The following is a 27,421-nucleotide window of genomic DNA, read 5'->3' on the forward strand; positions in this document are numbered from 1 at the left end:
GGGCTCCCTCCTGCCCGGATCGAGTGTGGGGGAGGGGGTCGCCTGGGCAGGAGGGGTTGGGCTCCCTCCTGCCTGGATCGAGTGTGAAGGGGGGTCACCTGGGCAGGAGGAATTGGCCTTCCTCCTGCCAGATCATTTCGGTGGGGTGGGCAGTTGCTGGGCCAGGAGGGCTTGGGCTCTCTCCTGGCCCGATCGGATCAGAGATTGTTTCGGCAGGGGGGGCAGTCGCCGTGCCATGAGGGTGTGGGCTCCCTCCTGTCCGGATCATTGTCGGTGGGGGGGTAGGGGTGGATCGCTGCAGGAGAGATTGCTCATTTCTCCTGCCGCAATAGTGATAGTCAAGTGCCGCTTGTGGCGGCACTTGGTGGTATCGCTATCGAGGCAGGGGAGATGAGCCATCTCTCCTGCCACAATGGTTGCGGTTGGGGGTAGGCAGGTTGCCGGGGCTGCTGAGCTCATCACAGCAGCAACTCAGCGGCCCCTTTTTTGGCACTTATACCCATTTTGACTTGGTCTAAGTCAAAACGTATAAGTGCCAATTAGGCAACCTGCCTAAAGTTTTGGTTATACCTGCTGAACGCCTATGTCTAGGTTGACCCACCTCCCACTCACCTCCCCCTTTTCTCCTCCTCTAAAAATGCCTCTTTTCACTCTATGCATTTAGAGGTAGGGGAAAGGCCTAAGCTGTTTTTATATATGTCTAAAGCCAGCTTGGACGATCAGGCTTTTTGATCGTCCAAGTACCCATTTAGGCCACTTTTTAGACTTTCTTTTTTATTATGAGCCCCATATTGTTTAACGGTTCCTCCTTCTACTCCTATTCCCTCTCTCTATTCTTTCCACCCTTCCAAAGTACAAATATTTTCTTTTATATTTTCTATATTTTATTTTGAATTCAAAATTTTTAATTTTAATTTAGTATACTCACTGAATACTTGTTGGGATGTACATAACTTGTTTCTATCTCTGTCTTTCCTATCTGAATATGTTTTAATGGATTTATTTTTTATTATTTGAATTATTATATCTTTACTATTTAATAATTGTTTTGTCAGGTACTTTAGCTAGATTGTGAACCTTCGGGACAGTTAGGGAACTTCCAAGTACCTAATTTTAATTTCAATTTTTATTTTATTGTAACCCGTTCTGAGCTTCTGGGGAGGACGAGATATAAAAATGAACAAATGAATAAATAAATATAACAGTTAGCAACAGGAAACAGAAGACTAAGGGCTCCTTTTACGAAGGTGCGCTAGCATTTTTAGCGCATGCACCGGATTAGCGTGCGCTATAGCGTGCGCTAGCTAAAAAACTACCGTCTGCTCAAAAGGAGGCAGTAGCAGCTAACGCACGGCTTATTAGCGCATGCTATTCCGCGCGTTAAGGCCCTAGCACGCCTTTGTAAAAGGAGCCCCAAGGCCCTAGGGCACCATGAGGTGTTTGTAGTTCAATTGTTCTGGATTAGCAGACACATGAAGCCTGAAACATTCAGATAGAGAGAGTCTAGTATTTCTCTTTCAGGTCGTGTGCAAATGTTCACATTAGCACATATGACCTGAAAATAATTGAGAAGGGAGCACATACTACCTCTGTTTTAAATGGCTCTAAGGGTTCCTGTGTTAAGCACGTGCTATCCAATTATCATGTGGTATTCAGAACACAACTGGATAGCATGTTTATGCCTATTCTTCACCCCCCCCCTTTTACTAAGCCGCGATAGAGATTTCTACTGTGGCTCAGAGCACTAAATGCTCTGACGCTGCTCTGATGCTCATAGAATTCCTACGAGCATTGGAGTAGCATCTTAGCATTTAGTGCACCGGGCCGCAATAGAAATCTCTACCACCGCTTAGTAAAAGAGTACCTTAATTCAGGAGTCCTGCCGACGCACTCTCCCCCCGAGAAATGCCTTGGCAGGAGGGATGCCCATTCCCTCCTGCTAAAGCCACTGATACCCCCCAATGAGAAATCTCAAAGGAGGGATGCCCACTCCCCCCTGTTGCCATCCCCAAGGAACTACCCAACTCCCTCCCAGGACCCCCCCCCCACTCCACCTGTAGCTATCCTGGCACTCCCAGTCCCTCCCTGTACCTTTCAAGCTGAAAATCCAACTAGAGGGATGCATACATCCTCCGACCAGCAGGCCCACCACTTCAAAATGGCAGGCCTTCCCCTTCCTGGTGCATTCTTGGATGTATAGGGGAGGGGCCTAAGGCTCCAATTGGCCCAGATGCCTAAGGCCCCTCCCATAGGTACCTGGGCCAACTGGAGTCTTAGTCCTCCTTCCCAGTAAATCCTGGGATGCACTGGGTATAGCCTAAGACTCCAATTGCCTATGGGAGGAGCCTTAGGGATCTGGGCTAATCAGAGCATTAGGCCCCTCCCTGGTATACTCCAGAATGTACCAGGAAGGGGAAGGACCACCATTTTGAAGTGGTGGGCTTACCGGCTGGAGGGTGTATGCATCCCTTTGACTGCATCTATTTGAACTGTAGGCCAGCAGAATTAATCAGGCCTAAAATGCCATTTTATGCAATTATACTGGCATACATGACAAAAATGCCTTTATAAAATTAACCTCCATGTGTCAGAAATAGACTTATTTTTATCAAATGTTCAAGCAGAATATGCTGTTGACATGCTTTTTCATAATGCAGAAATAAGATCTACAGATACATGTGCTGGCTGTATCAGTCATGTTCCAGGAAATTGGATCAGAATGCCAAAACCATGTTTGTCTACCAAAACTTGACCAATAACATCATAATTTGTATAGTTTTCCTCATAACAGCGGAATAAAAATGCATACTACATTACTATTAATCAGCAAGGTTTATCCGGCAATCAGGACAGGTGTATAATAAGCTAAGCTCCTCTGTACATCTAAACATTCCCAATAAATAGAAAAGATACTGCCTGGGCTCTCTGATTGTTACTAAGGCAACTATCTAAAATGAAAATCTAGTTAACCCTTTCACTGGCTATTACCACTTATTGACAAGTCTTGGATGGCTGTCATTCTCCTTTCATTCCTCCTCAATAAATTCATAATCATTACATTGCATCCCAGTACCTGCCCTGTGCCCTGTTTATCCTATCAGGAGGTTAAGAAAGCAGGCAATGGCAACGTGTTCAATGGCTCACCTTGCTTACTGCGAGGATAACAATTAAGGAGAGGAAAACAACGTACTATCAACTGTTCAAGAATGATAATTTTGAATGTTTTGTTTTCTGCTTTCTGACAGAAATCACATAGTAACATAGTAACATAGTAGATGACGGCAGATAAAGACCCGAATGGTCCATCCAGTCTGCCCAACCTGATTCAATTTAAATTTTTTTATTTTTTTTTTTTTCTTCTTAGCTATTTCTGGGCGAGAATCCAAAGCTTTTCCCGGTACTGTGCTTGGGTTCCAACTGCCGAAATCTCTGTTAAGACTTACTCCAGCCCATCTACACCCTCCCAGCCATTGAAGCTCTCCCCTGCCCATCCTCCTCCAAACTGCCATACACAGACACAGACCGTACAAGTCTGCCCAGTAACTGGCCTAGTTCAATCTTTAATATTATTTTCTGATTCTAAATCTTCTGTGTTCATCCCACACTTCTTTGAACTCAGTCACAGTTTTACTCTCCACCACCTCTCTCGGGAGCGCATTCAAGGCAGGTACCTTTCTTAACCTCATTAATGTATGTATTTTTTTAATTGTTATGATTTATATGTATGCATGTTTTTGTAGTTGATTATATGACACGCTATACTCAGGGCCGCGGCTGGAGGGACTCCGGGCACATGCAGATGTCGGCGTGATGATACCACGCACATGTGTGATGGCATCACATCGATGTCTGCCGTGCGGAGACCCTCACGGGTGGTTCAGAGAGGAGGAGAGATGCCAGCATCCTACAGGACGTCCTACAGCATCCTATAGGACGTGCCTCTCACCACACGAAGCATGTTCTGTAAGTAGTCAGCTGGCACTGGCATCTCTCCTCGCTGGCATCTTGTGGCACACCCAGAATCTCGCCATGGCACACTAGTGGGTCATGACATACAGTCTGCAATACACTGATTTATAGTGATACATATTTGGATAGAAAGCCGAGCACATGAAGGCTTTCCCCCCATTCTGGGCCTAATTCTATAAATGGTGCCTTAGGGTTGTCCAGAAAAGCTATAGTTGGAAAAACTGTGAGAATTGAAGTTTTTCCCATTAATTTGATTGTGCTTGATCAGCAAATAATTTTTAAAAAAATTTTAAAGACCATTCTGGGATCCCTCAAAGACATAAAGCTTACATAAACTTTATTTTTCTTAAAACTTGCTATTATTTTTGCTTAATGGACCATATTTCTTGGTATTGTGAGGTTCATAATCAAAACTGAAATATGTCTAAAAACCCGCTTAAATTGGCACTTGGACGACCTAATAGGTCATCCAAGTACCGATAATCAAAACAAGTTTTTAGATGTATTCAGAGACTTTTTAGGCCTCTAAATGTCACTGTTCGCCCAGAGCTAAAAGGGGCATTTTTGGAGAAATGGTTAGTGCGGGAGGTGGGCAGGATGTGAGCCAACCTAGACTTAGTCGTCCTGCAGGAATAATTGAAAGTTTAACGAGACTGCCTAGACGGAACTTACAAGTTGTGACTTAGGCAATCTAAAAACAGATGTAAGTGCCCGGAAGGTATCCAAAGTGACCAAATAACCACTGCAAGGACAAAGTACAGACCTCCACACACTCCCCCAGTGATCACTGACCCTCTCACACTGCCATAAAAATCGGAATAAAAACGTACATACCTGCCTCTGGAACATCAGCACTTGGCATAGGAAAGCCTAGTAGAGCTGCACAGAGGTGGCCTAAGTAGCCTAGGGGGTGGGCTAGTGAACCATAGAGAGGAGGACCCTGGCCCCTAAGCCACTCTAACCACTGTATTCATGGTGGAAAATATGAGCCCACCAAAAAAAACAAAACCTACTGTACTGCCATATAGGTGTCACCTGCAGCTATAATGGCTATTGAGATTGTAGACAGGTGGATATAGTGGAATTTGGGGGTGTTGAGGGACCTGTAAGGGAGTTGTGGTGAGATGTTTATATGGCACCCTTTTTGTGAAGTTCACAGCAGTGTCCTGTAAGGTGCCCCTCCCCACTTTCTCCTACACTTTTTAATGTGTACCTTCTTTCATTGGGTTATTTGATGAGTAAATTGGACTTGAAGTTGTTCAGCTATGCTGACGATATTATAATAGTCATCCCATGATGTAATATGTTATCCAACAGTACTCAATTTATTGAGTCTGTGTTAATTACGATAGAATCCTGGATGCAGGAATTCAAGTTGAAATTAAATCAGGAAAAAAAAAATTATTTTTTTGTGTCATCACAAAAGATTATTCTTGAACCAATAATTAAGATCAATTCAGAATCATTTACAAAAAGCCCTACAATTAAAATCTTGGGAGTTGTTTTTGATCAGTGCGTAACCATGAAAAATCAGATAGATGCAATGGAAATTACGTACCATCAGATCCTACTTTAATGCTACTGCTTTTACAGTCTTAGTTCAGACATTACTTCCGAGTATTCCAAATTAATGTAACATTATGTATTTGACAAGTACTAAGAAAAATTTGACTAGACTGACCTTGGTTCAGAATACAGCAGTAAGAATGATCTATGGCCTGAGGAAGTACAACCACGTACCCCTTATTATTGTGAGCTGCATTGGCTCCTGGTTGAGGCCCGGGTGATCTTTAAGTTGGGATGCTTATATTATAAAGTCGCTTTTCATGTTGCCCCATAATATCTTGTTGATAGATTCGTTATCATGGCACATGAGAAGAGTAGAAAATCTCATGCCCTATTTACATTCCCTCCAGCTAAGGGTTGTAAAAGTAAGAAACATCATGGACATTGTCTTTCCTATCAAGCAGCGTATTACGACAAAGATTTCCATCCATTATTGATTAGATCTACATCTTATGAACATTACAGAAAACTTTTGAAGACTTTTCTTTTTTCCAAATTCTTGGTTAACTAAATTTCTGTATATCACATTATTCCTCTATTTTCCCCTTAATATAATCTTTTGTTAACTGCATTGAACTAAGGGCTATGCGGTCTAGAAATTTGCTATTATGTTATGTTATGTCCAATCCATCACTTTGATGGTCCCTCCCACTCCAAAAGGTCTTGTTCTGGGTGTTTGGAACTAGGACAAATTTTTGGTCGAGAGTGTGGTATAAAGATAGCCAACTTGGCGGCAAATGGGCTGGACGTATAAGCAGACGATTTTTGAAAAAAAATATTTTGGATGTTATTTTTGAGAATGGACTTTAGACGCTGCCAACTGGAATATGAATTTCAAAAAATATCAAATTGGAAGGGTTTTAGAAAAACATCTATTTGCCCCGCCACTCTTTAGATTTTTTTCTTTTTTGAAAATGAGCCCCATAATGTCTGTGAGTCTCTTATACAAGGGGTATTTAATAATTTATCTACTTGAATATGAAAGAAAGTAGCAAATGTGTTGAAATAAGTCTGTGCATGTTGTGACATGTCTCAAGGTTAATCATGCACAGTTGCAGCTCAGTGCAAGTCTAACATTCCAAGAGACAGGCTGTCAGGAGAGTCCTTGTGCGAATCAAGTAAGAAATTGCTAGATTTGGAGCACCGTTTATTGATAAAAAAATTCTCACAAAAGAAGGGAAAAAGCCAAAGGAGATCCATGAACACATGACTGAAGTTTATGGTGAGTCTGCCCCATCATCCTACAAAGTAAAATTTTGGAGTAAGCAGTTTAAGTGTGGGTAGAGAGCCCATTGAAGATGATCCTCACACTAGATGGCCTGTGGAAGCAACTTCACAGAAATGTGCAAGAAAGTAGAAGATTTAATTTTGTCAGACAGACAAATTAAGGTTTCCCGAATAGCTGAAGAAATGGGCATCTCGGCAGGTACAGTTTGGAAAATTAATTATTGAAAACTTGAGCATGTCCAAGGTTAGTGCAAGATGGGTTCCAGGAATACTGACAACATATCAAAAGACCACGAAGCTCCAATACTGTCAGAAGTTCTTGAAGATGTTCTGTGAAGACCAAGTAAATTTTTTTCATTGTTTGGTGACTGAAGATAGGATTTCTGTGATAGACCGAAGTCTTGAGTCCAAAATGGAGTCAATGCAATGGAAGCACAAGTCATCACCCACCCCAAAAAAGTTCAAGACAGAAAAATCTGCAGGCAAAGTCATGGTAACTGTCTTCTGGGATGATGAAGGACTTTTACTTCTGGAGTTCATGCCACACAAAACAACCATAACCGGGGAGAGTTACACCAACACAATGATCGCTTTGCAGGAGTCAATCAAGGAGAAAAGATGAAAACTCACAGCAGGCATGCTGCTTCTTCATGACAATGCACCAGTACACATGTCGTGACAATCACAGGCTGCCATCTAAGAATGTGGGTTTAGCAACTGAACCATCCACCCTACAGTCCTGACCTGGCTCCCTTGGATTATTTCCTGTTCCAGGTTTTGAAGAAATTTCTTCATGGACAGTGGTTTTCAAGTGATGAAGATGTCGAGGAAGCTCTGACTTCCTGGTCTGAAGGTCAAACAGAATTATTTTCAAAGGGGTTAAAGTCATTGCAGGAAAAACAAATGAATTGTATGGACCTATCAGGGTACTATATTGAAAAATAAAACAAAAACTCTTTGAAAATTATTTTCTTTCCTACTAAGGTAGTTAAATTATTGAACACACCTAAAACTTAGAATTATGTGGTATATAGATTTTTAAAATAAAATAATAAATAAAGTTTAACATTTAAGGGACTTTTTACTGAAATGCGCTAAAAAATGGACTTGGCACATCCCCAACATCTTTGCAGGTTGCATGTTCTTAGATAGAGGAAGAAATAATTGTTACTGAGGATGGGCAGACTGGTTGGGCCATTTGGTATTTTCTGCCATCATGTTTCTATGATTTCATGTTTATATTCCATTAGTGCATGAGACCTGAAAAAATATTAACATGGAAGCACATACTGCCTCCTATTACAGTAAGGGCTCCTTTTATCAAGGTGTGCTACGGGGGTTAGTGCGTCGGACATTTGATCATGCGCTAATCCCCGCGTCACGCCAAAAAAACTAACGCCTCGTCAATGGAGGCATTAGCGACTAGCACGGCAGGCGGTTGAACGTGTAGTATTCCGCATGTTAACCGCCTACCTCACCTTGATAAAAGGAGCCCTAAGCCTTTTCTCACTTGCTAAGCCCACATTAAGGTTTAGTGCACTTCAGTAAAAGGGCCTTTAAGTTCTGTGACTTTCCAAGAAAATAGAAATAATGATTTAGATTTATTTTAGTGAGCTTTTAGCTATAATGTCCCCCAATACATAGTATCATACAATGTGCCTTCAGTTTGTAAATGGCTTCCTTTGTGCTTCAGGCTAAGAACTATAATCATACAGTAGGAAATGCTGTACAGGGCTCAAAACTTTTATGATTAAATATGTCACCTACTAGCCAATTAATTTTTATCAAGAATTGGCCTGAAGTGTGCCACAGAAAATATTGGTGCTATTTCAAACATATGCCAAGTTCAAGACCTGGAATGCACAATATCGAAAATCACATTTTTCAGAAAATACATTTCATTTTGACTGATGCACAGTCCTGCTGTCTAGAGAGATGTCTTGAAAAAATGCTGATGCTGTAGCAGTCAATTTGATTATTAATCACTTTATGGGAGTTGAGTATGAGTTCATGTTGTTTGCTTTTTTAAAAAAATGCTTTTATTGTGTATGTGATACTGTGATCTACCTAGAGTTGGAGGATAGAGCAGAATATAAGACGTTTAAATAAATAAATCATGTAATGGCAAAAGGTTGGGTTTTAGAGTTTGAGTCCTTAGCTGGCTCCCCGGATTCTGTATAGGATGCCCGGACTCAGCAACCGCCTAAGCGGCTTTTGAGAATCGCACATGGGCATCATATGTAAAATTACGTCTGTTCTGTCCTCCACCCCCACACCGCGAAAACAACTGGAAGGAGGGATGTCCACTCCCTTCTGTTGGAACCCCCAAAGCCCCCCCCTGAATGTCTGCGGCAGGAAAAGTGCCTAATTCCTTCTGCCGCCAGCACCCCGATACATCCTCCGGTAGAAGGGATGCCCAGTCCCTCCTGCCAGAACTTCCCCCTGAAGGCATGTCCCTACTCTGACCTCCCTAAGCCCACCTGGACCCCACCAGTACCTATTTTTCATTGCTTATTCCCTCCAGCCAGCAGGCCCACCTCCACAGAATGGTGGACCTTCCTCTTCCCAGTGCATTGTGGGATGCATTAGGGAGGAGCCTTAGGCCCTGTTTGGCTCAGGCACCTAAGGCCCCTCCCATAGGCACCTGGTCAAGCTGAAATCTTAGGCCTCTCTCCCAGTGTATTCTGGGATGCACAGGGAGTGGCCTAAGACTCTGATTGGACAAATCCCTTAGGCCGACATCCCTCTGGCCAGCCACCAAAAAAAAAGAAAAATGGTGGGGTCCGGGTGGCCTAAGACTCCAATTGGCCAGTTCCCTTAGGTCACTCCCACAACTATTCTATAACTGGCACACCTAAATTTCATGATACACAATTCAAAAAAGGGTGTGGCCGTGGGAGCGGCATTGACAGGCTGAAAATATTCCAAAATTGTATGTGCAATGTTATAGAATACCTGCATTTGCTTGCCTAACTGCCTCAATTGGGTGTTTTGTCAAGGGATTTGAATAAAAGATGCACCAAAGTGATCACAGTTATGAAACAATGATATCAGATTTTCTTGTTCTTGATCCAGGCCGGACGGCTAAGGAGGAACTGGCATTTCTAGAGGCTGTAGTGGGTTGTGAGTTTGGAAACTGGCAGGATGAGTGGACAATCAGATGTAGAGAAATGCAAAGTCTTGCACATAGGAAACAGAAACCCGAGATACAGCTACACGATGGGAGGGCTGTTACTTAGTGAGAGTACCCAAGAAAGGGACTTGGGGGTAATAGTCGACAAGACAATGAAGCCGTTGGTACAGTGCGCAGCGGCCACTAAGAAAGCGAATAGAATGCTAGGTATAATCAAGAAGGGTATTACAACCAGAACAAAAGAAGTTATCCTGCCATTGTATCGGGCGATGGTGCACCCGCATCTGGAGTACTGCATCCAATATTGGTCGCCATACCTAAAGAAGGAAATGGCGATACTTGCGAGGCTCCAGAAGAGAGCCCAGAAGAGAGATACATTTGATAAAAGGTATGGAAAACCTTTCATACGCTGAAAGACTGGAGAAACTGGGGCTCTTTTCCCTGGAGAAGTGGAGGGGATATGATAGAGACTTACAAGATCATGAAGGGCATAGAGAAAGTGGAGAGGGACAGATTCTTCAAACTTTCAAAATCTGAAAGAACGAGAGAGCATTCGGCAAAATTAAAAGGGGACAGATTTAGAGCCAACGCTAGGAAGTTCTTCTTCACTCAATGGGTGGTGGACACCTGGAATGTGCTTCCATAGGGCGTGATAGGACAAGGTACGGTATTGGAGTTCAAGAAGGGATTGGACAATTTTCTGAAGGAAAAGGAGATAGGAGGGTATAGATAGAGGGTTACTATACAGGTCTTGGACCTGGTGAGCAGGCTGCTGGGCAGGATGGACCTCTGGTCTGACCCAGCAGAGGCACTTCTTATGTTCTTATGTTATGTTCTTAAGTCCAAAGATGATTGCAAGAAACACTATAAGACACATTTCATAAACCACCCTCCCTTTGCATCCATGCTGTTAAACTTAAAGCATGCAGAAGAAGCAAAGAACACAGAGACAGCCATTCCATTCTACCCATCGGACGATCTAGTACGATCTGCGTCCAAGTCCAGTAGTTGGAATGTGAGGATAATGCCACAAGGACTTCTACTGTCTGTGTCCCATATGGCAGACCAGGATGGGCTGGAATGGATTTCAATATTAACTCCAGTAGTTGGGAAGCAGGGCCAGCGCAGGCAGGCTTTTTTATGGTCTGAGCCCTGAAAAGGGCAAGGACAGATCCCAATCAAATATGCATATTTTTTTTATACCACATTCATATCGTATGCTATGAGTGCAGATCCTGTTTATCTCAGAGGGGGGGAGGGAAGTCATTGTAAAGTGAAACTTAGTGAATAAAATGTTGTAATAATACTATCAGATTGTTGGTTCAATAATGATTTGATAATGACTGTGATTGTTGGGCATACTGAATAGACTATGCAGTCTTTAACTGCCGTCATTTACTATGTTACTGTGGGGCATAAACAGGCACTTGGACATTTTAATCGCCAAAACATCCAACTGCCAATTTTTTAAACTAACTCCCCCCCCCCTCCCACACACACACATTTTTACAAAACCATAGCGTGGCTTTTAGCGCCTGCTGTGGTGGTAACAGCTCTGCCGTTCATAGGAATTCTATGCTATTCTGTGCTATGGTTTTGTAAAGGGAGGGGGGGGGTCCGTTTTTAGATGTCTTGCAGGGCATTTACCCTGGGTGTGACTAGCACTTGGACACACTGCAGAGATCATCAAGCCTTTTTTCAAGACATCCAGGGTGTCACTTGGATGTTCAATTAGATCTGATTTCGAAGTGCCAGAAAGGTACCCAAACTGACCATAGGGCCACTGGAATGATGAAAGTATGGCCTCCCCACTCCCCCAGTGATCATTGACACCCTCTCACCCCTCAAAGATGTGAAAGAAATAGTACATACCAGCTTCTATGACAGCTGCAGATGTTATGGGACATCCTAGTAGACAAGCAAGCTGGTGTCTGGAGTAGCCTGGTGGGCAGTGTAGTGAACCATGGAGAGGGGGGATCCAGGCCCATATCCTACGCTACCCACTACATTTATGGTGGAAAGTGTGAGTCCACCAAAACCTACTGTATTGCCATATAGGTGACATCTGCAGCCATAAGGGCTATTGGGATTTTATACAGGTAGGTCTACTATAGTAGGATCTGGGGGAGTTTTGAGGACTCGCCATATACTAAAAGGGGGTTCTGGAGAAATATGTACCTGGCACCCTCTACGTGAAGTTCACAGAAGTGCCTCTAAGGTGTCTCACTGCCCTGTTGGCATGTCTGTTTGGCCAGTCCATTAAGATGCTGGTCCCTCCCACATCCAAATGGGCTTGATTTGGATGTTTTGAACTTGAATGTTTTTGTATTTGAAAATGGCCAAAAAAGTTAGATGTCCTATGGGTCAAGATGTTTAGGTCATTTTCGGGAAAAAAATATTTGAATGTCTTGTGGTTTCGAAATTGGACTTTCCCCACCCGACTTTTGGACGTCTTGCGTGAAACATCCAAAGTTGAACTTAGACACACTATAAAAAATCCTAGGATGCCTAACTTTGTTCGCCATTTTCATCCACAAAAACATTCAAGTTCAAAATGTTCACATCTAGAACATTTGGACATGGGAGGGGCCAGCATTGTAATGGACTGGCCACACAGACATACCAACAGAACAGTGGGGCACCTTAAAGGGCATTGCTATGAATTTCATATAAAGGATGTCAAATGTACATCTCACCTTAATCCCCTTATAATTTATGGCGAGCCCTCCAAACCTCCCCCCAAATCTACTATACCCCAATAGCCCTTATCTTTGCAGGTGGCATCTATATAGCAGTATAGTAGGGTTTTGGTTGTCTCACACATTATAACATAAATGTAGTGGTTAGAATGGGTTATGGGCCTGGGTCCCCCTCTCTATGGTTTACACTGCCCACCAGGTTACTCCAGACAGCCTTGTGCTGCTCTACTGGGTTTTTCCATACCAGATGCTACTGTTCTAGAGACAGGTATATACTGATCTTTGTTGGGTGGAAGGGGGGTCAGTGACCACTGGGGAAATGTGGGGAGGTCATTACTTAATCCCTCCAATGGTCATCTGGTCAGTTTGGCACTTAGACGCTTTTGATAAAGGTCTAGTTCCAGTTGTCTAAGTTCCATCCTGAACGTCTTGGAAAATGTTCCATTATCACCACAAGATGTCCAAGTCCTAAGCATGCCCAAAGCCCATTCATAAAACTCTTCCAATACTCCCCCTCAAACTTTGGATGCACAATGGCTAAGAAATCTAGTAAGACATCCAGAAAGTCGGCTTTAAAAAATCAGCACTTGGACGTTTTGACGACGAGAAAAATGTCCAAGTGCTGATTTGTCATTTTTAGTGGTTTGAAAATACCCCTATTTATAAAATTACCTCCTCAACCCTTTCCTGAAGATTCAGTTTTTTCAGTAAGTTATTAATATTTCAAATGTGATTTAACTTTCTTAAGCCAAATTGTATTATTTCATTCTGTGCTTTTAACTTACATAGAATAGAATAATGAGTCCAACAAAGAAATAGACACCTGGGAATAAACATGTGTCATACTGACCTCACTAGCAGATGTCTTTTAAAAGATATTTTTGCAAGTCCAGATAACCTGCTCTGTCTTATAATTGCAATCAACTAAAGAAAACAGAAAGGTGTGAGCATGTTTCAATTGCATAGACATTCCTCCTAACATTTCTTGCTCTCTGCATGAACATAAGAACATTAGATCAGATTGAAGGTCCATCAACCCCATTATTCTGTTTCTAACAGTGGCTACTCCAGGTAAAAAATACCTGGCAAAGTCTAAAAAGAGTAAAGCAGATTTCATGCCACTTATCCCAGGAATAAGCAGTGGATTTTCCCAAGTCCATCTTAATAATGGCGGCTTATTGATTTTTCTTTTAAGAACTTGGCCCAAATTTTTTAAATCCTGCTAAGATAACTGCTTTTACGATATTCTCTGGCAACAAATTCCAGAGTTTACTTATATGTTGTTTGAAAAATATTTTCTAAAATTTGTTTTCAACTCACAGAGCAGGACACATGCTCGATATGATCATGGTTCCTAAACCTGCGGCTTCTCTCTACTCTCTGATTTTGAATAACCCCGTGCAACGTTCAGATCATTCCTTACTTATCTTTTCTCAATTTTGGTTACCTATGACCCCTCTGTCTGGCACCACGCAAATTAGTTCCCGTGATTATTCAAAAATAGTTGACTCTTCCATTTCCTCCTCTTTTAAATATAAGCGCAAAACTACTTCTTTTTTAAAAATTTTATTTAGTTTTCAAAGCCAACAAAAAGTGCAATACAATATACATACAAATAATAATAATAATCAAATAAGCACTTATAATCAATCAGTATCAATACAAAAATAAAACTCCCTCTCCTATCCATGGACGAACTCATGGCACAATGGAATAGTTTCCTATCTATACTCCTAGACAAACTTGCTTGTCTTCAAACTAAATCTTTTACTTCTCGACAACTTAAAAATCCATGGTATTCACCCAAACTCAAGCTTATAAAGAAACAATTGCATTCCTTAGAGAGAAAGTGGAAGCACAATAAATCCTTACACCTATAAAAACAACAAGTGGATTACTATAAATCAAAAATAATATTAGCAAAATCACTCTATTACTCAAAGCAAATTCCTAAAGCTAGGAATAAGGAGACCCTTTAAAGAATTGTTCGCTCCCTGACTACAAGTCATCAAAAACAAAACGATTCTCTTCAATGACCTTCAGCTCAAACTTTGGCTGATTTTTTTTTACAGATAAAATTTAGAAGATTAGAGTCACATTTCATCTTTCGGCTCAATCCAACTTAACCACCACTTCTGCTTCTGACACTCTACTTCTCTCCAAATGCTCTCATTTTAAAATCCCATCCCTTTCAGAGATTCAACATAGCATTACCACTATGAATATAAAGGGTTCCAGCACCGAGGCCATTCCACCATTCATTCTGAAACAACACTTTTCTAATTTTTGTCCTCACATACTAGACTTTGTATCCACCAGTCTTTTTTTTTTTTTTTTTTTTTTAATCATTTTTATTATTAGGAAGTCAACAAGCACTGTTCCCAAATAGAGAGCTGCACGGGAACGGGGATGACGGGAATCCCGCGGGACCCACGGGGATCCCGCGGGTTCCCCCTTTGGGTCACGGGGATCCCGTGGGGACGCCCCCTAGGGTCGCGGGGATCCCATGGGGACGCCCCCTAGGGTCGCGGGGATCCCGTGGGGACGCCTCCGAGGGTCGCGGGGTTCCTGCGGGGTTGGATCGCAGTACACTGCATTTGAGCCACGAGGGTAGTCTCCTCCTCCTTACCTGCACTGTCGCAGCACACAGCTGAACGGAAGTCTTCCCGATGTCAGCGCTGACGTCGGAGGGAGGGCTTAAGCAAAGCCCTCCCTTCCTCCGACGTCAGCGCTGACATCAGGAAGACTTCCGGTCGGCTGTGAGCGGCAGGGCAGGTAGGAAGAAGGCAATGGCGAACGAAAGAGGGGGGAGGGGGCGGTCCGCCCTGAAGAATGTGCACAGCCGGTCAGGTCCCCCGATCGACCGACAACAGGCCCGGCCGACAAACCTCCCTGCCCTGTAGCCGCGAATCTAAATTACCTCTTACAGCAGCTTCAATACTCCAGCTGCTATAAGAAGGTAATTTAGATTCGCGGCTACAAGACAGGGAGATTTGTCCGACCGGGCCTGTTCTGTTGTTGGTCGGGTGCGGAAACGCCACAAAGGTAATGGGCAGGGAGGGAGGAAAGGTGGAGTGGAGAAGAAAAGACGCTTAAGGGGGGAGAAGGCCGCTGAAAGCACTGGGGAAGACAAAGGAGTGGAGAAGGACGCTGAAAGGACATGGGGTAAACGGGAGGAGGGGGGGAAGGATGCTGAAAGCACATGTTGAAGACAGAGGGGGGTGAAGGACCCTGAAAGCACTGGGGAAGACAAAGGGGTGGAGAATGCCACTGAAAGGACATGGGGAAAACAGGGGTGGAGAAGGCCACTGAAAGGAAATGGGGAAAACAGGGGGGGAGAAGGCCGATGAAAGGATATGGGGAAGACAGAGGGGGGAGAAGGCCGCTGAAAGGACATGGGGAAGACAGAGGGGGGAGAAGGACGCTGAAAGGACATGGGGAAGGCAGAGGGGGGAGAAGGATGCTGCCTGACAGGACATGGGGAAGATGGTGGGGGAGAAGGACACTGGAAGGAAATGGGGAAGAGGGAATGGGGAGAAGACCCTGGCAGGGAAGAAGACAGAGGTGCCAGACTATGGGGGGAGTGGAAGGAAAAAGATGGGTGCCAGACCAATTTGGGAGGGGGGGAGAAAGGGAGAGGCACAGTAACAGAGCAAATGGAAGACACAGAGAGAAGAGAGGCAGTGGATGGAAGGAATTGAATGAGAATATGAAGAAAGCAGAAACCAGGCAACAAAGGTAGGAAAAAAATTTTTTTTTTTTTTTTGCTTAAGGATAAAGTAGTATATTAGTTGTGTTGATAAAAATTTATAAACATTAGAGGCTCTGGTAGAAACCCGTTTACAAAGTATGTATTCTTCCCAATTAATATTTCCAAATTAATAAAGTCTTTTTGCTTATTTTTAAATGGGTTTCTACCAGAGCCTTTAATTCAGTAGCATAATTAAATGAAATAACTATTTCTGTAGTTTATAGGGACGGGTGGGGACGTAGGGGATTCCTCGCGGGGACGTAGGGGATTCCTCGCGGGGACGGGCGGGGATGGAGGGATTCCTCGCGGGGACGGGTGGGTACGGAGGGATTCCTCGCGGGGACGGGTGGGGACGGGTGGGAGTCCTCACGGGGACGGGTGGGGACGGGTGGGACTTTGGCGGGGACGGGTGGGGACGGGTGGGATTTCTGTCCCCGCGCAACTCTCTATTCCCAAACTCTGAAAAGAGACTACCATCTATCCTTCTATTAAAGACTTCAAAATCAATGCATCTGAAGTATCTAACTATTGTCCGATCTCTAAAATCCCCAAAAATATTGCTTTTTTTTCCCCTAACTTTCAGACTTTGTTGAAAGCAGGGCCGGATAAACGGATAGGCCCAGTAGGCATGTGCCTAGGGCCCGAAACTGTCAGGAGGGCCCACTGAAGGAGGTCACAGTGACTCAGTGGTCCAATTTTTTTTTTTTTTTTGGCAACGGGCTCTCCGCCCAGCATTGACAGCAACGCAGGGCCCCCCTGGCATCGGTGCTCCCCCGGGCCCCTCCCCCAGTAATGGCACATCTGGCAGGTTGCTAGCTCTCCGATCCCCGCTGCCACAATTTCCTCTCTCTACAGGGGTGTCGAACCCACGGCTCCGCTTGAGCGAACACTGCAGCAAGATGGAGGAGGAAGCCGGCAAGAGCATGCTTCTGAAACGGATTATGCTCGTAATCCAAGGTACCACTGTATTTCATTGTGTTTTCTCTGAACCATTTTGGAAGAAATCATATAACAAGATACTAGTTCCACTTTCTTTTCCTATTTTTGCTTTGCAGTTTGGTTTTGTGGAACTATTGTGATGGACTCTTTTTGTGTTTGCCAGAGTTTCAATTTACCATCAATGATAACGGATTTTTTTTTTCCCCTGGGCAATGTGGAACTTTGCACTATGTTGCTATGCAGATGATATCCATGTATGACTCCCAAGGGTGGATATTCAAGGAATATTGAATAGTTGTAATGCTGACTAAGGGGCTCATAACAAACAAAAATATGTCTAAAAACCCACCTAAATGGGCACTTGGACGATCAAAAAGACAAATCGTTCAAGTGCCAATCATTGAAACAGGTTTTAGATGTATCTAAAAGCAACTTAGGCCTTTTCACTGTCGCTGTGTGCCCAGAGTGAAAAGAGGCATTTTTCGAGGAGTGGTTAGGGTGGAATGTGGGCCGATGTAGACTTAGGCCCTCTTATACAAAGGCACACTAAGCGTTTTAGCATGGATTTAGCGTGTGCTAAATCAACATGCACGCTAAACATTAATGCGTCCATAGGATAACAAGCACACGTTAGCGTTTAGCGTGTATTTAGCACGCACTAATATTCAGCACGTGCTAAAAAGCTTAGCACACCTTTGTAAAAGAGGGGGTTAGTCATCCTTCATCGATAATCGAAAGTTTGACAAAACTTGCTAGACAGAACTTATACATTGTGACTTAAGCAATCTAAAAACAGCTACAAGTGTCCAGAAGGTATCCAAAGATAACCACTGCAGGGACAAAGTAAAGACCCCCATACACTCTCCCCACTGCCATAAAAATTTGAATAAAAATGTACATACCTGCGTCCAGACATCAGCACCTGGCATAGGAAAGCTTAGTAGAGCTGCACAGAGGTGACTTAAGTAGTTTGCGGTGTGGGCTACTGAACTATAGAGAGGATGACCTGGCCATAAGTCACTCTAACCACTGCATTCATGGTGGAAAATGTGAGGCCCCCAAACCCTACTGTACTGCCATATACTGTAGGTGGCACCTGTAGCCATAAGGGCTATTGGGGTGGTAGACAGGTGGGTATAGAAGGTTTTGGGGGGCTCACCATAAACTATAAGGGAGTTGTGGTGAAATGTTTATGTGGCACCCTTTTTGTGAAGTTCACAGCAGTGCCCTGAAAGGTGCCCCACTACTCTTTTGCCATGTCTGGGTGGCCAGTCCCATCACTTTGCTGACCCCTCCCATGTCCAAAAAGAGTTTCTCTAAGCGTTTTGAACTTGGACAATTTTTTGGACGAGAATGTGGTGTAAAGATAGATGACTTGGCGGTCTGGACGATCAAATGGATGGACATAGAAGTAGACGATTCTCAAAAAAATATATATATATATTTTGGATGTATTTTTTGAGAATGGTCTTTGGACACTACTGACTTTGGATGATTAGCAACTTAGGCCCAAAACAGACTTAGACTTTTTTTTATTATGTCCCTCCACTTGTTTGAAATTAATTCCCTGCTTCATTCAATCTATTGGCCTTAAGCTACTGTAAGTCCAGTAAAATCTTAAACTGTTGTGGTATACTTGAATGCGTAGGGACCTGGAGGTACAGACAATGCTGGAACAGGTATAACATACTGAAAGACTGTCTAGAATTTAGGATGTTTTTTTTTAAGCAAACAATTTTAATATGGATAGCTTTTGCAAAGTTACATTTGGTAGGGTTACCAGATTTTAGTTGATTAAAATACGGACCAATAGTTCTGCCCCCAGGCCCGCCCAGTTCTACCCAATTCTGTCTCATTACGCCCATATCACGCCCACAGCCCCACCCCCTCAACCTGTTCTCATCTGGAGGGAGGGTATCTATACATGCGCGGGTGCCCTCCTGACGCAGTCCCAAAGAAGAAGCTTTTCAAAACCTGGACAAAGTGCCATGGTTTGAAAAGCCGTCCGGACACCTGGACATGCCCTCTAAAAAGAAGACATGTCTGGGTAAATCCGGACATCTGATACCCTAACAGTTGGGATTTGCCATCTTCAGCCTTTATGGAATCAAAAGACCTGGCACCAGCCGTGCATTCCTTTGTACCTAATAAAATCAATTATTGAAATACCTTATCTGACATAAAAAAAAGATTTGTGATACTTGCAGGCCATTCAAACTATTACAGCAAAATTGTTTAGCAGGAAGAAGGGAAGGGACCATTTAACCTCAATTCTCATTCAGTTGCATTGGTTACTAGAACCTAGGGTCTCTGGTCCTGCTTCCAGGGAGTCTCAGTCCCAGAGCAGTTTCCCCTTACTCCTTTAGTCTCTATGGCCACACTCTAAACATAGATTCCTAGTAGGGAAGAAAAGGTAATCTGGGACTGAACATCCCAGAATAGAAATGAGGGAGGAAGGAAGGACGACATGTTTCAAGACCAGGGACCCCCAGCATGAAAGAGAAAGAGGCAGGGGAGAAATTTCTGGGATACAGATGGTGAAAAACATCTCATGGTTCCCATAGGGAAGGACCTAGTGATGGTCTGCAAGTATGGTACAGAAGAAGGCTTCTCAACACCATCTCTTGACCTCTCTTTCCCATCATTATTTTTATCTCAATGTCACCAGAGATTTCTGCTTTGATATAATTGTACCCACTCTCAGAAAAATGAGGGATGGAGGAACAGCCTTCTCTCTCTCTATATATACACTGAATCCTCACTTAGCAGATTTAAAAATACTACTTCTTCTCTCAGGCCTTTCTGCAGGCTGAACAATGCCTCTTTGCTTCCATTTCACCTTAATAACTGAAGCTTCATAACTGGGCAGTGAGCGATTGAGTGAGTGAGTCTTTGTCCTCTGTCCTCTCTTGTTACTCCTCTACTTCTTGCTCCCTCTATGACAATATTGTAATTTCCCCCTTTTTTTCACTCCCTTGAATCTATCCTTGTCTTTACCTCATCTCCCCTTTTTTTTTTTTTTTTAGCTTTTTATACTGCTTAGATGAAACTTTTATTTGTGATATATTGATATAAACTTGAACTTGGGCTCAGAAATAAGGAACCAATGGCATCCTGATAGGATAATGGTCCTACAAGAAAAGAAAACATTATTCTACCATGCCAGCCAGAGGGAGGGTGAGGGAGCATCATGGTGACTCAGATGTTGATTTGATTTTCCATACTGGCCCAAATAAAAGATGGACATCTTATTTTCAAGACAGACTTATAAATATGGCAAAAAAGCTAGGATCCTCAAGAGGATAAATCATTCTCTTATGCAAGAACACTGAACCGGCTCTTCTTATAGAAACATATTCCAATTAGTTTCAGCACAGAGACCACATTTTCTCTAAGGGAGATCTGTCGTCAAAGATGCATGCTGAAATCAGTGGGAACACACTATCTTAAATACCTGTGCAAAACTCGGGAAGAGATACAGTAGGAAAATATTGTAGTCAGCTCAGCAGTGATTACCAACTCATGCTCCAAATTCGCTATAAAATGAAAATCAATATTTCCACAAGTTCCTGCAACATAAAAGATAACCTTCATTGATTTTTCTAGACTTAGACCTCCTTGATAAAATCTAATATAAATTTTCAACCACAAGGATTTGGATCAGAGCAGGGGTGATAAGTCCTGCACATCTCTTAAGAGTGGGGCATTTTTTTTTAAGTGCATGTTCATGCTATTTATAATTTGCCTTGTGCAAGTGAAAGCCTTTTCCGCTGGTGCTATCAGACATCTCTTCTAATTTTTATTACTGCGAGGCTAAAGCCTGTCCCAGATAATTTGGAAATTTCAGGGGAATTGTGATAGGGCTGATGGCGCAGCCCTGGCAGACCTGAGAAAAGAGCTAACTCGTAATAGCCTCCATGGCCGTGCTGATTAAATGTTGCCATAGATGAAAGGCCTGCCATCGCCACAATAAATTAACCAATCACACAAATCCCAAGTCAGTGCTAATCCTTTCTTGATACTCTGATCCGCTGATCAGCTCAAGGAGGTAAAGGAAACTGGCTTGTGAGTCTTGGTGCTCTAACCCCTGGATTTCATGTGCACAACAAGCTAATGATATCATGCTGACCAGTTCAATGGGATGAGTTTCTCTTACATATCTTAAGGTACACTGGCATCTCTTCATATTTTGTTACAAGAAAGAAAAAGAAATACAAATGAAAAAAAAGATTATTGACCAAACAGTTGCCAGAAGTTGTATTTTATTTTACAAGCAGCAAAGCTATACATAATGTGAGGGGCATAATCAAAACATGTGTGGATGGTGCTAGACGCACAAAGTCAGCAGTGGGAAAATGCCCATTTTTGAAAAATACGTCTAGAAATTTATTTTATTTTTTTTTTTAATCATCTATCTGGACTTCTAGGGCATGTCATGTCAGTGTCAGCTCTTCCTCTGATGTCACTTCCTGGGCCTGGACCTAGGAAGTGAAGTCAGAGGAAGATCTGACGTGGGCACGACAGCAGCTTGGGGTTTGCTGCTTATGCCAGGAATATTATAGAGATCAAGGGAAGGGAAGTGGCGTACACAAAGCAGGAGGGGGTGGGGAAGGAGCAAAAGGAGGTGGGGGAACAGAGAAGAGGGTGAGGGAGCGGTGCCGCCACCTCGGATGCCTCTCACCCTTGCTACGCCTCTGATTCTGAAGCCTGTTTCCTGGTTTTGATGCTTGCCATTTGATAATAATTATTTTCCTGGGAAGAATAACCCAAATCACAGTTATCAGATGCTAGGGTTTTCCTTGGGGGTTAATGCCCAAGAAAAAGATCTGGGTGTTATTGTAGACAATATGATGAAACCTTCCATCCAATGTGTGGTGGAGGTCTTAAAAGCAAACAAGATGCTAGGAATTATTTGAAAAGGGATGGTTAACAAGACTAAATATATTATAATGCCTCTGTATCGTTCCATGGTGCAACCTCATCTGAAGTATTGCTTTAAATTTTAGTCTCCTTATCTCAAGAAAGATATAGCGGCACTAGAAAAAGTTCAAAGAAGAGTCACCAAGATGATAAAGGGAAGGGAACTCCTCTCATATGATGAAAGACTAAAAAGGGTAGGGTCATTCAACTTGGAAAATAGATGGCTGAGGGGAGATATGATTGAAGTCTACAAAATCCTGAGTGGAGTAGAACAAGACTAAATATGTGGAACGAGTGGATCGATTTTTCACTCCGTCAAAAATTACAAAGACTAGGGGACATTCGATGAAACTGCAGGGAAATACTTTTAAAACCAATAGGAGGAAATATTTTTTCAACCAAAGAACAGTTAAGCTCTGGAACACGTTGCCAGAGGTTGTGGTGAAAGCAGATAGCTTAGCTGGTTTAAGAAAGGTTTGGACAAATTCCTGGAGGAAAAGTCTATAGTCTGTTATTAAGACATGGGGGAAGCCTCTGCTTGCATGGAATGTTCCTAGTCTTTGGGTTTGGCCAGGTATTAGTGACCTGGATTGACCACTGTGAGAATGGGTTTGATGGATCATTGGTCTGATCCAGTAAAACTATTCTTATGAAACTCAAAATTACATTTTGTAGAGTGAGGCTGGTATGTTCATATAGGACAGATAAGCAAATCCATAAGCAAATCCAAATCACTTTTAACACAAAAAGAAAGCATTTAATGATGTTTGAAATTTTAAAATTATACATTTCTGTTCTTGAAAATAATGATCAATAAACATGTTATTGCATGAAACTTTCTAAAAGTTTATTTGTATTTGGGGCCCTTTTCCTAAACTGTGGTAAGTATTAGTGTGTGCTTAGTGCAGCTTAAAATGGCTTAGTGCAAGATGTGCTCTGGTGTCCTGTGATAATTTGCAATCTGTAAGCATTAAAAACATTTTTTTTTCTTGGAGGCAGTAGAAGCTTGTTCTAACTCACAGTAGGTTGTTCTAACTCACAGATTTCTTCCTTTCCAATGTAAATTGTACTTCAAATATCTTCTCAATACTTCCCTGTAGAGGACTTCACCGCTCCCTCCTCCCCTGCTATATCTCTTTACCCCCATTTCTTCTATCTTTTGCCCATTACTTGAATTGTACATCGCCTTGAACCTATTTAGGCATAAAGCGACTCACAAATTGTAGATTAGATTAGATTGGGTATTCTTGCAGTATACAGCACAATTCGATTACCATGCACTAACTGATTAGCACAAGGTTAACGTATGACCCCTAACTACCTGCAAAATAACTCCCCGTTTTACGAAGGTTGCATTAGGCTTTTTATCGCTGGCCACGGCGGTATTAGCTCTGATGCTCATAGGAATTCTATGAGCATCGGAGCTAATGTGGCTTCGTAAAAGGGGCAATAAGTGTTAGCAAGTCCTCATACGTTAAATTATTTTAATGCCTGAATGCTAATGCCAACATTAGAGTATGACCATTAATTCAAAAAAATTGAAAATTTGCCATTTTATTGTTATGGTAAAAAACAAACAAACACGTTAGCATGCAGGAAAAACCCAAGTAAGGGTGCACTAAGGCCATTTTTTTTTTTTACCATAGCTTAGTGAAAGGATACCTTTGTATACAAACAAATGCAGTAGGATTTTGCTCTGTTCTGAGAAAAAAAAATATTAATTGATAAGAACCTCTGCCTTACAATTAGGAAGAAGTGATATTCAGCTGGCAGATGTCAGTGTTTTGCTGATCACTGCTGGTGTTATGCCGGAAATTCAATGACAGACCATGTTCGGGTTTTGGCATTGAATTTCCTTGGTTTCCAGAGTACACCATAGCTGGTTAAGTATGATATTCAGCTATGGGGCACCGCATAAACTAAACTAAACTAAACCTTAGGTTTGTATACCGCATCCTCTCCACAATCGTAGAGCTCGGCACGGTTTACAGGAGTTGGGATAGAAGAGGAACTCCAATGAAGGGTTATAGGCCATAATATAAAGAGGGGCTTAGTATACCAGAGAGGGAGGAAGTATTACATTTTTGAGAATAGCCAGGTTTTCAGATGTTTACGGAAAAGTTGGAGGGAGCTCAGATTCCGAAGAGGGGAGATAAGGTTGTTCCAGAGTTCAGTGATTCTGAAGGGGAAGGAGGTCCCTAGTTTTCCTGCATGGGAAATGCCTTTTAATGAGGGGAAGGATAGTTTTAATTTTTGGGTGGATCTGATGGTATTAGGATTTGAGGAATTCCAAGAAAGTGGAATAAAGGGAGGAAGGATGCCGTGTAGGATCTTGAAAGTTAGGCAGGTGCATTTAAAGTGGACTCTGGAGATTATTGGAAGCCAGTGAAGCTTGGACAGGAGCGGTGAGACACGGTCAAATTTACTTTTTGCGAAGATAAGCTTAGCCGCGGCATTCTGAATCTGCTGAAGTCTTTGAAGGTTTTTTCTTTGTTAGGCTTAAGTAGTAGATAGAGTTTCAATAGTCCAGTCTGGAAAGGATGATGGATTGGACAAGGATGGCAAAGTGTTTTTGATGGAAACAGGATCTCACTTTCCTCAGCATGTGAAGGCTGAAAAAGCATTTTTTTTACCAAGGAATTGAGGTGGTCGTTGAAGGACAATGTAGAATCAATGATGAGATGCCCAGAACTTTGCTTGAGAACTCAAGTTGCAGAGTGGAGCCAGAAGACAGTGGGATGAAGGTGGGTAGTTGGTCTAGTTTTGGGCCGAGCCAAAGTAGTTTTGTTTTGGACTCATTCAGTTTCATTTGTACGGTGTGGGCCCAGGATTGGAGGTTCATTATACATGAGAATATGTTCTCAGAGATGTTAATGAGGTTCGAGTCGGTCTCGAGGAGGACAAGGATGTCATCAGCATAAGTGTAAAGTGTTTCTAGGGGGATAAATGGAGGAGTTTCAGGGAGGACATATAGATGTTGAAAAGAATAGGAGATAGAGGTGAGCCTTGCGGGACTCCACATATCGGTTTCCAGGGGGAAGATGAGGTGCCATTCATGTTGACAGTGTAAGAGCAGGAAACAGTCTAGGACTGTGGAGTTAATGTCTATCTCGGAGAGTTGGTAAACTAGAATATCATGATGGACAATGTCAAAAGCTGCAGAAAGGTTGAATTGTAGAAGAACAGCGAACTTATTACGAGAATGAAGTTGTTGAACCTTTGAGATTAAAGAGATCAATAGGGATTCGGTGCTGAAGTTTGGTCGAAAGCCATATTGGTAAGGTAGGAGAATAGACAATAAGATGATAGTTGGGTAGATATGATAGACTCTAGCATAAAGGGGCCCTTTAACAAAGCTCTGGTAGCAATGCTGCTGCGGTAAATGCACCGTAGCCCATTCAATTCCTATGGGCTTTGGTGCATTCACCGTGGCAGATTGCTACCGCGTCTTTGTAAAAGAGGCTCAAAGATAGGGATGACTTTTATGAGGTTCACTTTAAGCAGTTATCTTGGCCATTCAAGTGTTGAATTTCAGCACTTAACTGGTCAAGTGCTGGTCTACCCCCAGAATGCCCCGAAAACAGCTAGTCTTCACTTGTGCGCTAACCAGACATTTTCAGCAGCACTGACTGGTCAAGTGCCACTGACAATGAGTGGTCAGCACCGAACAAATCATTTAACCCAACAGAAACTCTTTCTGGATGGTCAAATTGCTTTGAATATTGACCTAGGAATAAATAATAAACTTGCTTCTACTTGGCGACATACTGTATGGAAAAACATTAATAAACATGGTTGCAATGTTCCTTTATATAGAATGTGCATTTCTGAAAAGCGTGAAACAGTCATGCACCGTAACTAAAGGAATGATATTTTCTTTATAATTGATAAAGTCTCTGATTTGAGCTGGCTTGCAGCCTGCAGTGTTCCCTGGGAAGTTTATTTCCTAGAAGAAAATAACAACAGCCAGAAAGAGGTGACAACAACTGCCACTATACTATCCACACATGAATATAAAGAGCAAACACAGCCTCAACCTAGCAGTTAATAGAAGGTCTAGACATGCGTGTCTTATTCTCAGGACGCCATAAAATGATGGCCAACTATTGTGCTTAATGAGAAAATCTGTATAGGTTGCCTACTCCTTCCTCAGGCAGAGTCCTGGCACAGTAATTGGCTGCTAATACACACGGTGTGACATCTCTGAGAGGTCCCAGTGGATCTTAGCATATTAAGAGTTTTTGAAAGTTACATTATTAGCTTCCCTGTTTAATGCCATTAGAATATGAAATAGTGTCTCTTTTTCTCCCCAAGTGCTCTTGGAAGCTTCCTAGTTTTATACACATTTCTGTCTCCTGCCTACCCACCCCTCCCTCTTCCTATCCCTGAAATGCTATCGTGTTTTCCTTATATATACTGATATTTGTCAGCGTTTGCTTATTTCTGATCTGAAGAAGAAAGATTACCTTCGAAAGCTCATCCTAAAATGCATTGAGTTAGTCCAATAAAGAAGGTATCATCTTATTTCCTTTGTTTTCTGTTTTATTTCTTTATACAACCTTGGAAACTGGACTAACAAGGCCACCAAACCATTTCACTCATTTTCACTCGTTTTATAAAGGTACAGTATAATCTCGTTATAACGGACTTCAAGGGACCTGGAAAAACAGTCCGTTATATCCAGAGTACGTTATATCCAGAGTTACATTTTTTTTAAAACTTTATTTAGGTCAACATGAAACAAAGTAAAATCAATGAACAACAGTCACTGCACAAGCGTATCGGCAACATCAATAACAAAACTCAGCAAAACATTGGTATGGCACGATATTATTGCAAAACCAGGACACTAAAAGATGTTCTAAAGCATTATGTCACACTGTCCTGTAAAGAAAAATAATCTGTCATATTCTTCTGGGCTGCATTTTGCTACTGTATCACCGGCACGCCACGTGCCTTGTAGGCAGAGCCTGCACATCCATTATAGCCGAAGAAACTACAGCTAAAAGTGGCTCTGTGGACCAAATTGGTTGTCCGTTATATCCAAAACTCCGTTATATGTGAGTCCGCTGTATGCAATGATTTTCTGCATGTTTATAAAGGTGCACGGACGGGATCAGCGGACCTCGTCCACTATAGACGAGGTTCTGTTATAAGCGAATCCGTTATAATGAGATTATACTGTAATCAACAATGTTATTAACTTATCTGAAGCAC

The 27,421-nt window shown here is 42.5% G+C and overlaps 1 protein-coding gene across 5 annotated transcripts in view; it reads right to left on the reverse strand.

The window, feature by feature from the left end:
• The window catches only part of ZFPM2 (zinc finger protein, FOG family member 2), an 869,848-nt gene that overhangs the window by 366,342 nt on the left and 476,085 nt on the right, over positions 1 to 27,421 (reverse strand). The window contains exon 1 of one of the 5 annotated variants that reach the window (XM_033933815.1): positions 20,739 to 20,830. The exons of the other annotated variants lie outside the window; for them this stretch is intronic. The gene's annotated coding sequence lies outside the window, so the exon portion shown is untranslated. Of the gene's footprint in view, positions 1 to 20,738; positions 20,831 to 27,421 lie in introns of those variants that run through there. 5 annotated transcript variants of the gene reach the window in all.

Source organism: Geotrypetes seraphini, chromosome 2 (genome assembly GCF_902459505.1).
Source record: "Geotrypetes seraphini chromosome 2, aGeoSer1.1, whole genome shotgun sequence".
NCBI lineage: Eukaryota > Metazoa > Chordata > Amphibia > Gymnophiona > Dermophiidae > Geotrypetes > Geotrypetes seraphini.